This window comes from Nicotiana tabacum, chromosome 8 (genome assembly GCF_000715075.1).
Source record: "Nicotiana tabacum cultivar K326 chromosome 8, ASM71507v2, whole genome shotgun sequence".
In the NCBI taxonomy this organism is placed as follows: domain Eukaryota; kingdom Viridiplantae; phylum Streptophyta; class Magnoliopsida; order Solanales; family Solanaceae; genus Nicotiana; species Nicotiana tabacum.
This window is the reverse complement of record NC_134087.1, coordinates 72,729,464-72,743,397: the sequence shown is the minus strand read 5'-3', so window position 1 is coordinate 72,743,397 and position 13,934 is coordinate 72,729,464. Positions and strand designations below refer to the sequence as shown.

Sequence of the window (13,934 nt, the reverse complement as noted above, 5' to 3'; positions counted from 1 at the left end):
CCCCATCCAAGCATACCAACAAGTTTAATAACATAACACGGACCTACACGAGGCCTCAAAACACACATAACAATATTAAAACGATGAAACACACCTTAATTCAAAATCTATGAACTTGAAACTTCGAACTTCCACAACCGATACTGAAACCTATCAAATCACGTCCGGTTGACCTCATATTTTGCACACAAGTCACATTTGACATTACGGACCTACTCCAACTTCTGGAATCAAAATTCGACCCCGATATCAAAAAGTCCACTCCCGGTCAAACTTTTCAAAATTCCAACTTTCGCCGTTTCAAGCCAAACTTTACTACGGACCTCCAAATCACAATCTCGACGCGCTTTTAAGTCCAAAATCACTTAACGGAGCTAATGGAACCATCAGAAATCCAATCCGAGGTCAATTACTAAAAAGTCAAATTTGGTCAAACTTTTCCAATTTAAAACTTCTAGTTGAGAATCATTCTTCTAAATCAATTCCGAATAACCTGAAAACCAAAATCGACGATTCACGTAAGTCATAATACATCATATAGAGCTTCTCATGCCCTCAAACAACCGAGCGAAGTGCAAATGCTCAAAATAACCGGTCGGGTCGTTACATCCTCCCCCATTTAAACACACGTTCGTCCTCGAACGTGCCAAGGGTTGTTCACTACAAGAAAGTTTAGAATTGGCAACAATCTTTTTACAATAACAATAATATTGTTGCAAAATATAATAAATGGCAACAACTTCATTTAGTTGTTGCTATATCATAGAATTTTTACCCATAATTTTTTTTTGTTAGCAAAAGTTTTAATATTGTTGCCATATTTAACAAATAATATAATAAATTTTAAATATATATAAACCAGCAACGACTTTTTACCAACAATATTATAGTTGTTGGCTAAGTTTACTAAATGACAACAATGAAATTAGATTGTTGCTGTATCATATAATTTTTAACTTAGGAGTAATATAATAAATATAAAATATAAAGATAATTGGCAACAATAAATATAAGTTGTTGCTAAACACAAAACTTTCTCTGCAACCCCTTTTAGTTGTGGCCTAAAATTTAGTAAATTTTACGCCAAAATAGTTTTTCGCCAAAACAAACGTGCCAAAATAGTTTTCCCCGTTCTATTACTTTTTCGGTTTTCCCCAATTTCTTAGTTTCCACTGCAACTAGGTTTTCTCTTTTCATTATTTTGCTAAACTAAGATCTTGCATCTGGTGTTCAATTCTTCGATCTCTTCCACTGTGTTCAACCTCAGAATCTGGTGAGTTCTCGCTTTTGAATTCATTTCTACTCAATGTCTGGTACTTTGAGCTTTTGATTTAGTTTAATGTGTACTCTTCTTCTTAATTTGCGATCTATGGAATCTATTCTATTTTTTTTTCTTTTTATGATACAACTCAAAATTTTTGGACTAGAAAAAAGATGAGAATTGGAGAAGATATGATTTTTGAGAAGAGGGTTTTTATACCTCAAACTGAAGTTTCTCTTGCTGCTATTTGTCGCGCCCCCTTTTTTCCCTTCTTGACGGGAAAAGTCCAGGTTTCGACATTCATCAGGGGAGATAACTCGTTTCCTTTTGGGAATTGGGTATTTGAAGAGTCGTCACCTAACAGATTATGGTGTGTTAGGGCACCTAGATCAATTAACTCATGAACTAGTTTGCATTACCAGAGATTTGGATAAGGACTCGAATAACCTTGAGGGGAAGGTGTTAGGCGCCCCTCGGGGTCCACAACGGTGGGTCCTGGCCGAACATAAACTATGTGAATTAGTCATTTTAATAAATAAACAGTTTTAACACACACTCGCAAATAAAGGCATGTTTTTGACATGTATGGTTCAAGTAATGAAAGTAAGGGAAAAGGGTTTGAACAATTTGCACATATGTAAAGAAAGTAAACTCATTTAAACACCGGGAGTTGGGAAAAGGGGTCCTAGGTTGGTTAGCCTACAGGATCATACCCACACAATGCCTTGTAATCACTCCTCAATGAGGGGATACACGTGACATTAGCGCGTAGTCATCATATCCTTACTACCCAATTCCCTCCCCTTGGTCACAACCTAAAGCGTTCTAGCAATCTTAAAAGATACCCTATGCGTGCACTACCTGTCCCTTCCTTGTGGCCCTGGAGGTATTTAGGACCTCTAATTTAGGTAGTTTTAGACCATCCTAAGGTATTTAAAGGATAAAATCTACGGGTCAACCAAAACAATTAGGACTACATTTAAAGAGGGAACAATTAAAGGCTCACATTACCTCCACAAACCGAACAAGTAAGTGCACGTCTCAAACAACAGTTTCAAGTATTTAAGAGAAAACTTTAGAGCATGATATCTAGGTGAGCAGAGAATGGGCAGTACTGAATTTGGACCAAAGTGTCGAAGACCTATTCAGCTTGCCTACTGATTTTAGACCCATTGATTATGAGCAGTCACAGATAACAAGATGCAATTTTATTGTTTGCAGAATTTTAATCGCCCTACAAGCTTGCCTAAACGTATAACAGTAATGTCCTATGAGCATGATATCTATTATTGACCAGGAATGCAGTAAAACAGTAAACGATTTTTAAACGGACAATATGAGATCCTATAGGCATGCTTTCTAGCAATATTAATTAAGGCAGCATTTGAAAACTTATTAAGGAAGCGGACAAATTAGTAAATTAAACTGATTCAGAATAAACTAACATGAATTAAACTGTTTTTCTAACTAAACTGGTTTTAAGTCCTATAGGCATGATTTCTAGTTCAACATAAGGTGAAACAAACATCATTCATTTAACCAAAGTGAAACCCCTATAGGGATAATTTTTATCAGAGCTGATTTTAACCCTATAAGTATGATCTCTATTATTAAAGCCAGTTTAGATCCTATAGGCATGACTTCTAATTGTGTGGAAGTAAAGCAACCAGAACTTATTTTAAACCGAAGCAGATCCTATAGGCATGTTATCTAACAAACACATTTGAATCAATAAAGACCTTATAGGCATGGTATCTACCCAATTTTACATACAATATACAACTACCCTCCCTTTTTTCACTAATCACCCCACTGTTTGTTTACAATTAATTATTACAGACTAATGAATTGAAAAATACATAAATAGACAGAAAATTAATCTATAGGGAGCTTGAGGTAGTCCCAAATGATTTCCAAGCCTCCAGTAGTCTCAAATGCCAAAGTTCCATAGCCAAATTCATGCCTAGGTGTGTCAGAGTTCCCTAAGGACCTTAAGGATCCTGGGCAGTGCTCACACCTAGACCCTTCTCAAATAATAACTGAATTAGGTGTAGTGTGGAAATGCCAGCCCTGACATGCCAGAGTTCAGAGAGATCTTAAGGGTCTCAAGGCAGTACACATATTAGAGGGACAAGACCTAGTATTCTAAGAGTAAGTGGAAGTGCATAATGGTTTGAAAGAGTTTAATAGATAATATAAAGAAAGGTCTTAAGATTGAAAAGAATTTCTGAAAAAAAACAGTGCTGATTTTGGTGATAAAACAGTTTGAGGAAAGTGTAAAGAAATAATTTGCAATCAGAGCACAAGTCATAGAACAAAACAAGCTTTAGGAACAACTTTCACACAAGGGAAGAGGGGTTGGGAACATAGAGAATACACCTCAATGGAACACACAAACAACAAGATAAATAGAGTTTGAAGCGTTCTATAGAACTAGTAGGTTAGGTAGAATGCAGCAAAGATTACAGTAGAAGCATGTTGAAGCCATTCTAGGGAGAGTAATTAACTTAACAGGAGTGAGGCAGAACATACAAAGACTTAGATGGGCATGCTAAACAAATATTAACAAATGAAGGCATGCTAATTATATAGAAGCAAAGTTTAGAAAAAATAGTAGTTAGTCAAACAGGCCTAGTTACATATGTAGATCTGTCAAACAAGACAGCAAGCAAGCAAGCATAGTGGAAACATGTTGATCATAGATTTGAGCTGGGTGAGCAGTAAACAGAAGCAAGAATGGACATCAGGTCATATAAACTAAAGTAGTACATAAACACATAGGTTTTGATTCTTAAAAATTAATCAGAAGTATACCTAGATAAAGAAAGAAAACACAAGGTGTGAGCAAGGTGTTGTGCAATTCCCAGCCTTGGCTTGCAGCCGACTAGAATAACAGAGATCACAAGTAGAAAAGAGAGCAAAGAGAGCAGAGAGAGAGCCTTTTAGAGTGTAAGGTGATAGTTTCTGAAATATTGTTCGTGTCCAGCAGTTAAAATAAGAGGGATTTTATATAGTAATCAAGAGTTAAACAAAATAAGGTAAGGGATCAATTAAGTAGCAATTAGAAAAATTCATGGAATCAATCACATGTAAAATCAGTAAGTCTTCCCTTGAATCAAGGGATAATCAATCAACGGTAAGAGCATGACAGATATTTTAAGGAAGGAAATCAAGTAAGGCAATTAGGGGTGAATGAACAGGGGTCCAATTAAGGAAATAGTTAGCACGAATCAGTAAATAACAAATAAGGTAAGAGGAAACTAATTAAGGCAAGAAGTTGAATTAAACTGAGTATAGTAATGAGAATCAAGGACTTTGTTAGGGAAAAGGGCTCAATTTAAACTGAAAATAAGAACTTCAGAATAATCAAGGTTTTAACTAAGGAGAAAATCACGTAAAGAGTCAGCAAATATCGCAGACAACTTAAATAAAGCAAGAAAAGAATAGTCAGAATAAACATAGATATATATAATAAGTAGAAAAGTTGAACCAAGAACTTAGTAGAGGTATATTAGGATAAGAAAATCACGAGACATCTAAATGGCTAAAGAGAAATCACAAGAACCAAGGCAAGAAAAAAGGCAGTACACAAGTAACTCAGAAAACAAACAAAGGAGTCGAAAAAATTAGGGCTTTTAGTGTAAACGAGTTAAAGTTAGAGAAAACCTAACAAAATCGGTTAAAACATATAAAAAACAGAAGATTAAACACCCAAATCATCAAATGTTTTGGAAAAAGAAATTTCGGAAACCCTAGTATAGAGAAAGATGAAAAATAATTAAAATATCAGACAATTCTTGTAAAGAATCAAAAGGTTATTATAAAACTCATATTAAATAGGTTCAAACCATCTCAGATCTGTACAGATCTAAGAAGTTTAGAATGAAGAAATTAGGGTTTCTTGAAGAACAATCACATAGATGAAGAAGCAAGCTTAGAAACCCCTAGATTCATGACGATATTGGGAGATCTTACTTGGAACCAAACCGAAACAGTCTGAAACAGGCGAGAAAGGGCCAGAGATGAAAGCGTACTGACCCTGATCCCTCGAGGACCTTAGAGATGGCAAGACCAGCGTGAGGGAGGCCATTAGAGGCCTGGTGGTGGTGGTGGGGAAACACCATGAAAGGCAGCAGATGACCGGCGATGTGGGTAAATTAGGGTTAGGGTTTGAGAGCTTTTGAGAGGAAAGGGATTTCAGGGCGGCGGTTGGTGAGAAATGAGAGGGTTTGGGGGGTCGTTTGGGACTAAAAAAAGGAAGGGGCCAATTGTGGCCGTTGATCTCTATGATCAACGACCGAAATTAAATGAGATTGGGGCCGGGTAGGGCGTTTAGTTTTGGGCTGGGTAGGTTTAGGTTGAGATTGGGCTGGGTATTGGGTCAAAATTAAGGCCAAAATTGAAATAAAATCATGCCAGGTTTTTAATACCCATTTTTAATTAATAAAATAATTTGTAAAATGACAAATAAAATAGTAAAATATTATTTATGCATAAAAAATGAGTAACAATAATTATTCAACACTGTAAAAATATAATTTTTTTTTTGCATGAATATGAAAATTATAAGTATATATGGGCTATTATTGCAAATGTACAATTCTAGCCTTTAAAAATGCAAATGTATTTATGATAAATATGTTAAAGTATTTAAAACCTAATCTGGGTGTAAATGATGAAATTAAATGATAAATAAAATAATTTATGATGCAATTAGCGAATATTTATATAGTAAAATATAGGAATAAATTGATTTAAAACTCCTTTAAATTATAGAAAATTATGAAAAATGTTTGTATATGTCTTAAAATCAAGTGATGATGCATATGCACTATTTTAGAAGTATATTTGTATATTTTAAAAATGTGAGGAAAAAATTGGGTATCAACACTATTTAGTGGCGTCTTTTCTGGTTGAGGAAAGTAAAGGAACTTTGATTTTCATTGTTTTTACTTTTCTGGAAAAGTTGTACATTATCAAGAGTCAAATTATCAAGAGATATTCCCCTTAAATTTTTCTAGTCATCAATTTCTACCTCTTTCACTCAAAAAGTCTCAAATTTTGTCTTTTAGTTAGTGGGAAAAGAAGTTAGAAATTGAATAAATTGATCAAAAATGTCAATCATCACCTCAATTTGAAATACCCGGCCGACATTCGGAAAAATCATAAATAATTGGTTGTAACTAATGAAGGTCTAGTCATTGATTAACCCAATCACTACTAGTATTCCAGTGTTTCCACTCGGTTTGAAGGATTTCATAACTTACTGTTTCTTGAGCTTAATTGGATGGGAACTATGAAGTAGTCTTTGTAAGCATGTGATTTTTGTCCTATATAAAGATAACTCCTAAAATAAGTTTAAATAATTTTTATTTGATTTTTTTTAGGAATTTTTTTTCTTTTTTAGTTGCATTTCATGCATTTTAATATTTCAAAATCAAAATAATAAATACCAAAATACTTGGCATTTGCATTTAGAATTTAATTTTACATTTTAGGATAAATTAATAGTGAGTTACTTTTAGGAAAATGAAAATAACAAAAATGGTCTTTTTTGCATTTTTTTAGTTTTAATCTGTTTAGTTTGCATTTAAAATAGGGAATTAGTGTAATTGGAAATTGGAAGTATAATTTTAGAGTCAATTTGAGTTTTGGTTCTTAATTTAGCATTTAACAAAATCAGAAAATAAAGTACAAAATAACTAAATAAAATACAAAAAGAGGAAGATAAAAAGAAATTGGGAGTAAAAAAAAAGGGAAGAACCTTCCCCAAAATATTTTCCCCCAAATCATTTCTCCCCACCTAAGACCTTCCCCCCAAAATATTTCCCCACCTAAAACCTTCCCCCCAAAATATTACCTCACATAACACCTTCTCCCCAAATAAAACTCCCCCACACAAGACCCCCCCTTCACATTAAAATCATCACACCTACCCATCTATATAATACACACACACATAGAAACAGGGAGGATAGTGAGCAACAACGGATAGAGGGGAGAAGACAAAGAAATTTTATACAAATGCACTGTAATTTCCACTTCAAAATGAGAATTTACTCAAGAATACTTTGAAGAGAAAAGATCAAAGCATAGCTTCTGAAGCAGGTCCCCACTGTGGCTCCACCTATTTCGTCGTCAAGCACCAAAACCAAATTCACCACCGTCGTCCTTTTGCCGGAACTGATTCACTCACGTACGACACCAGACGGAGTCGATTTGGCGTCTTAGTCGAGCTGAGTTTCAGTCCAAGTTCTCGCTCGTACTTGACAAGTTGTCGCGTTTTGGATCGCCGACGAGGTTCCGGTTTGTTAATTTCGGTGTGTCAGTCTGAGGATTGTTGCTTGGTTTAACCCGATTGATTTGCAATTTTTAGCTTTGAAGCAATAAAGGTCCGATTTTCTTAATCACTCTTATTGATACATTACATGTACTTGGTGTTTAATTTGAGTTTATTTTACACTTGTAGCCTAAAGTGACATGTTGTACAATTGTTGGAATTATTCATCTGTTTGTTGGAATTTTTGTCGATGAATATCTTATTTGTTCTTTGGAAATCATATCTAATGTACAATCAACTGAATGTTGAAGTAATTGTAAGTAAACGGAATTTTCATTATACTTTACGTATTTTGAAACTACAATATATATTATTAGTTGTTGTTCTTCTCCATTTTGAAATGTTACGAGTTGTCTTAGAAATTGTGCTCAAAATTGTAGTAGAATTCCAAAAGTTGTCAAATGACAGTATTAAAGGAGCAAATTTGGCTTCAAATGTTTAGTTTGAATGTTATAAATACTTGTTGCTTCCGGTCAAATATATTGATTAATCCTCAATGTATTTTCAATTTCTTAATAACTAAAGGTGATAATTTAGTTAGTTTTATTATTAATATTAGTGCTAAGATCTGTTGCTCCTAGTCACGTGAGCTTTGTTTTTATCTAAGGTTATTAATGTGTTTGGTTGATGATAATCCTTCAGCGTATTTAACTCCTTCATTCATGTCATTCACTGTTTGTCCGCTCCCTTATGGCTTAGGAGATGAAGAACATATGAACATCGTAGCCTGCTTTAGGCGCGATTAATTTTAAATTATTGTGGTCATGGGTACGGTTCCCGTGGCATGGTCATGATACGTAAATCTCAATCGAGGCGTGCCATTAGTTGAATTTCCATGGCCCTCGCAAATTTGGAAGTGCGTAGTTGCTTTAGGAGTGCTATTAAAAATTATTTTCTTAAATTCGGGTGCGCATTGATGCGACCCAAATCCAAATCTCGATGAAGTCGAAATGTGTTGACAATCACGGGCGCATTGATTGCGACGGGGTTCGAAACGCGTTTTCACGACATCGTAATTCTTATAAAATAAATAATGATAGAAAAGAGGTTCACAAATTGAGACAAGCCTCACCGAACAAAAATAAATAAATGTGGGGCCCTCAATAAATGGTTATTAAAAATGATTAGAATTTGGGAGGGCCATTTAGCGAACTTCACGGCCTTCCCCAAAATAATATTACGTTAGAATCTTTAGGCGCGATTTTAATTAAATTACCTTCTTAAACTCGGGTGCGCATTGATGCGACCCAAATCCAAATCTCGACGAAGTCGAAATGTGTTGACAACCACAGGTGCATTGATTGCGACGCGGTTCGAAACACGTTTTCACGTCGTCGCAATTCTTTTAAAATAAATAATGATAAAAAGCGGTTTACGAATAAAAGGCACATAAGCTAGCAGGTATTAAAATCAGATAAAATCAAATGCAACAGTTAAGCGACCGTGCTAGAACCACGGAACTCGGGAATGCCTAACACCTTCTCCCGGGTTAACAAAATTCCTTACTCGAATTTTTGGTTCGCAGACTGTAACAGAGTCATGTTTTTCCTCGATTTGTGATTCAACCGGTGACTTGAGACACCATTAATCTCCCAAGTGGCGACTCTGAAATCTCAATAATAAATCCCGTTCCGATTGTCCTTTAAATGGAAAAACTCCTTTACGCCCTCCTCCGGGAATGTAGTAAAAAAGGAGGTGTGACAGTCTTCTTTAGATTTGAGATAGAATCCATTTTTTTTACTGAATGTATTTTTTACATCTTTTCCAATTGATCATTTGCTGGCGTCTAATAATGTGGTCTCTCTTATAAGTTGGAAATTCTAGTCATACTTTAGAACGACAACAGAATACAAAATCATGCAGTGAGATAAACATGAGAGAGACGCGCGTGTCCAAGTTTGATTTTCATTGTTTTTACTTTTCTAGAAAAGTTTGTAAATGCTTTCGTTAGAATTATTTTGTTAGTTTTTGCTTTTTTCTTTGTTTTTTTAAGTTATGGAATTTGTAAGTTGATGTTGTAATAGAATAAATTTTTTAGGAGTGGTTAATCCTGTCTGATAATTTCTTCTTTAATGGTACCCAATTTCACTTGCGAAATCACAAGTTATTTTGTTGGATTCTACTGTATACTTATAATATTAAAGATGTTAATAATGTACGTTTTATTATAGTTATTAATTGGTGTCTCGGGTTGAGCCTGAGTGTAACGATCCGACCGGTCGTTTTGGGCTTTTGCACTTCGCTTGTCAGTTTTCGGGCACGACTTGCCCCGTGTGATATACTATGACTTATGTGAATCGTTGGTTTTGGTTTTTAGGGTAATCGGAATGAATTTCGAAGAAACAGTTCTCAGTTTGAAGCTTGAAATTTGAAAGGTTTGACCAAGTTTTGACTTGTTTGTATATAATCTCGGATTGGAATTTTTATGATTTGGTTAGCTCCGTTAGATGATTTGGGACTTAGGATCGTGATCGAAATGCATTTTGGAGGTCCGTGGAAGGTTTATGCTTGAATTAGCGAAATTAAGATTTTGGCGATTTCCGGTTGGTAGGCGAGATTTTGGAATAGGGGTCGGAATGGAATTCCGAAAGTTGCAGTAGTTCCATTGTATCATTTGGGATGTGTGCGCAAAATTTTGGGTCATTCGGACGTGGATTGGTTGGATTTTTGATCAAAAGCGTAATTTAGAAGTTCTTGGAGTTCTTAGGCTTGAATCTGATGCAAATTTGGTGTTTTGATGTTGTTTTGAGCGTTCCGAAGGTTGGAACAAGTTTGAATGATGTTATGGGATATGTTGGAATGTTTGGTTGAGGTCCCGAGGGCCTCGGGGGAGTTTCGGGTAATTAAACGAATCAAGTTCATGTTTGAAAAGTTGCAGATTTTTAGGTTTCAGTTGCAGGCATTTTTGTTCATTGCGATCGCGTACGAGGGTTTGAGATCGTGTAGGCTCAGTTGGGCAGGGTGAAAAATTGTTCTATGCAATCGCAGAAGAAAGGTCGCGATCGTAGTCAGTGGAGAGATTGTGATTTGCGAACGCGAGGGCCAGGATGCGTTCGCGTAGAAGAAATAAGGTGGCAGAAGAATCAGGTGTTACCCTTCGCGTAGGGGCAGTCGCGATCGCGTAGCTCAGAGGAATCAATGTATCGTGTTCGCATGTTGGTTAACGCGGTCGTGTAGAGGAATATATCGAGGCAACAAGATTGTTCTTCGCGATCGCGAGGATGTTTCCGCGATCGCGATTAAGGAAAAATCTGGGCAGACAGATTATATTTTTAAAATCGAGGGTTTGAGTCCAATATCATAAAAGCCATTGGAGAGCTCAAGAGAAGGTACAATTTGATGGGATTTTCAGTGGAGCAATTGGGGTAAGTATTCTTCACTTATATTTGATTTAATTCCATGATTTAGTCTTGAATTTCATCATTTAATTTGAGAAATTAGAGTGAAAATTGGGGAAAAATGGAAGAAGAGTTTGAGAATTCTTTTGGGGATTTAAATGGGCAATTGAGGTTGGATTTTAATGAATTTTATATGGGTAGACTCGTGAGTGAATGAGGATTTTATTTATGTAATTTTTATCGGACTCTGAGACGTGGGCCTGGGGCTGGGTTTGAGCAATTTCAGAATTTTTTTTATGTAAATTGGATATTTTCGAGTAGGCTTTGTTCCCTTAGCATATTTTAATGGTTATGTACTGATTTTTGGCTAGATTTGGAGCATCCGGAGGTCGATTCGTGCAGGCAAGGGCATCGCAGGCTAGAGTTTGGACCGGATCGAGGTAAGTAATGATTGTAAATGCTGTCCTGAGGTTTGAAACCCTGGATTTCACATCGTTGTGCTACTTTGAGGTGACACACAAGCTAGATGACGCGTGTGGAGTCGTGCACCGTTAGGGATTGTGACTTTGTCCGTCCCGTACGACTGTTAAGTCGCGTATTTGCTTTGAAATCTTGTGATATTCCATATTTTAGAGATTGATATTATATTTTGGGTTGTATGCCATGTTTGGGGCCTTGTGCCGACCTGTTGAGGCCTTTAGGGGCATTTTCACTATTTTTCCTCACTCTATTTGTTTTGAAAGCATATCCTCAACCATATTTTACCTATTTATTGTCTAAATCTTGTTTTATCAATTTACTTCTTAAAATGTGTAAACTGTTTGGGCTGAGTTCCCTATTTTACTGATGGTCCGAGTGATTGTGAGGTTGATGACTGAGATAGACCGAGGTTCTGATTGTGAGGTTGATGACTGAGATAGATCGAGGGTTTGATTGTGAGGTTAATGCCTGAGAGGGGTCGACGGCCTGGTTGTGAGGATTATATATTAATGGATCGGGCTGGTGCAGCCCCATATATATATATATATATATATATGGGCTGCACGCAACAACAATATATGGATCGGGCTGCACGCTACAACGATATGATGGATCGGGCTGCACGCCGCAACGATATAACGCTTGGGCTGTAGGAGCCCCTCCGGAGTCTGCACACCCCCAATGAGCGCAGTCGACTATATATATGGATCGGGCTGCACGCCGCAACGATATATTTATCGGACTGCACGCCGCAGCGGTTACTATATGGTACCTATTGAGTGTGAGTGCTGAATGTGAGCGCTAATTGGTAAGAGTTGAGTCACGAGTGACTGGGAGGCTTGCCCGAGGGGCTAGGTATATACATGTACATGAGTGATGTTTGCCTGAGGGGCCAGTTTATGAACTTACTGTGTTTCACTCCTCTTTAAAGTGAGTTTCTATTGAACATGTTGATTTAATTACTACTTTTACTCATCTTTAGACCTAACCTCTATTGAAAATGTTGAACAAATGTTTTAAATGACTTTCATTTAAACTGATATTTTAAGTTATGAAATGGTTGTGAATTTCTGTTATGCCGAGGGGCTGTATACGAACTATGCTTTGCCCGAGGGGCCGATCATGTTCTTTCATTAATATATATATATATATATATATATTATGATTTTCATCACTTTCACGATATATATATTTCATTAAACCTCTATGGGAAAGGTTAGAAAGATATTTTCCAAAGGATTTTACTGAAGATGGAAGTTTAACGATGTGATTTGATTTGTATCCTTTTTCTTTTTTTTGGAAACATGTGGTATCCTCTGTGGCATGATGTGGTTTACGTGATTTCTTACTGCTCAGACTTTGTTTACTTTTATTATTTACTGGGTTGGAGTACTCACATTACTCCTTGCACGTTGTATGCAGATTCAGGTATTTCTGAGCTTGGCGGCAGTTTCATCGGAGATAGCAAGGTAGCTGCCTGGCGATCACGGCTCTGCTTTCTCCCTCTTTATTCTTCCTTATGTATTCTTGTGACTTTTCCTGACCCTATTGGTCTTGATGTGGTTAAACAACTGTAGTAGATGCTTATGACTAGTGACACCCCGATGTCGGGCTTGTATGTTATTTCCGCACTGTTCATTTAGACTTATATTATGAAACATTTGTTTAATTAAAGGCTTAAAAATAACTTTTATTGAATAATGGTTGATTCAGGAGTTGTGTCGGCTGGCCTTGTTTCACGATAGACGCCATCACGACCTGGTCGGTTTTGGGTCGTGACAAGTTGGAATGAGAGCCTAAGTAACATAGGTCTTATGAGTCATGAGCAGGTTTAGTAGAATCTCACGGATCGGTACGGAGACATCTGTACTTATCCTTGGGAGGCTGCAGAACCTTTAGGAAAAACTTCACATTCTTGAATTCTTATCGTGCATCCTTGATTCAGCTTGGAGTGTAACCCTTTGATTTCCTTCCACGCATTCATATGCGCGCATGAGCGCTCAGTATCAGATGTGCGTCGATGGCTTGTGATTCCCCGATCGAGGGGCGAGATGTGATTTGTCTGTGCGTTGATGTTGGGGCCAGTCCGGAGGACTTGAGGCTAGGTTTTGCCTGCAGCTTGAGCACCAAGGTGCTGCTTGTGTGAGCAAGTGTTTTTGAACTTATACGTTCGGTAGTGCCCCTATTAGTAGAAGTGATGGCTGCATGTCTATGTGATGAGTATGTTATGACTGCGAGATGTATCTATATGATTTGGAAGCAACAAGAAGGGTCTACTGGAGGATAGAAGAACTATTAGGTGCTTGATTTCCATCTTGATTTAAGGTATAGTCCCGAGTTATGGGTGTGTGCAGAATCTTTTCATGTTTTCTAGTTGGGGGAGTAAAGTGGATTTCATGTTGTGCTGTGAGTTCAGACTCAGGAAGATTAAGTGACTGCGTAATATCTATGACGGTGGAAGGGTACAAAGAGATGTTAGTTGAGGCGACGCAGGTGGGTTATCTCCTGCGGATTG

At 36.8% G+C, this 13,934-nt stretch overlaps 1 long non-coding RNA gene across 2 annotated transcripts; it reads left to right on the top strand.

Annotated features, from left to right (window-relative positions):
• The first annotated feature begins 1,086 nt into the window (after nt 1-1,086).
• Nucleotides 1,087-13,103, top strand: LOC107813055 (uncharacterized). Of its 2 annotated transcripts, none has more exons than XR_012694070.1 (4): nt 1,087-1,273; nt 9,919-10,966; nt 11,311-11,379; nt 12,842-13,103. It is a non-coding gene; the product is annotated as an uncharacterized LOC107813055 (long non-coding RNA). The 2 variants fall into 2 exon arrangements; XR_012694069.1 differs by lacking the exon at nt 1,087-1,273 and adding an exon at nt 6,815-7,653.
• Nucleotides 13,104-13,934: the final 831 nt, after the last annotated feature.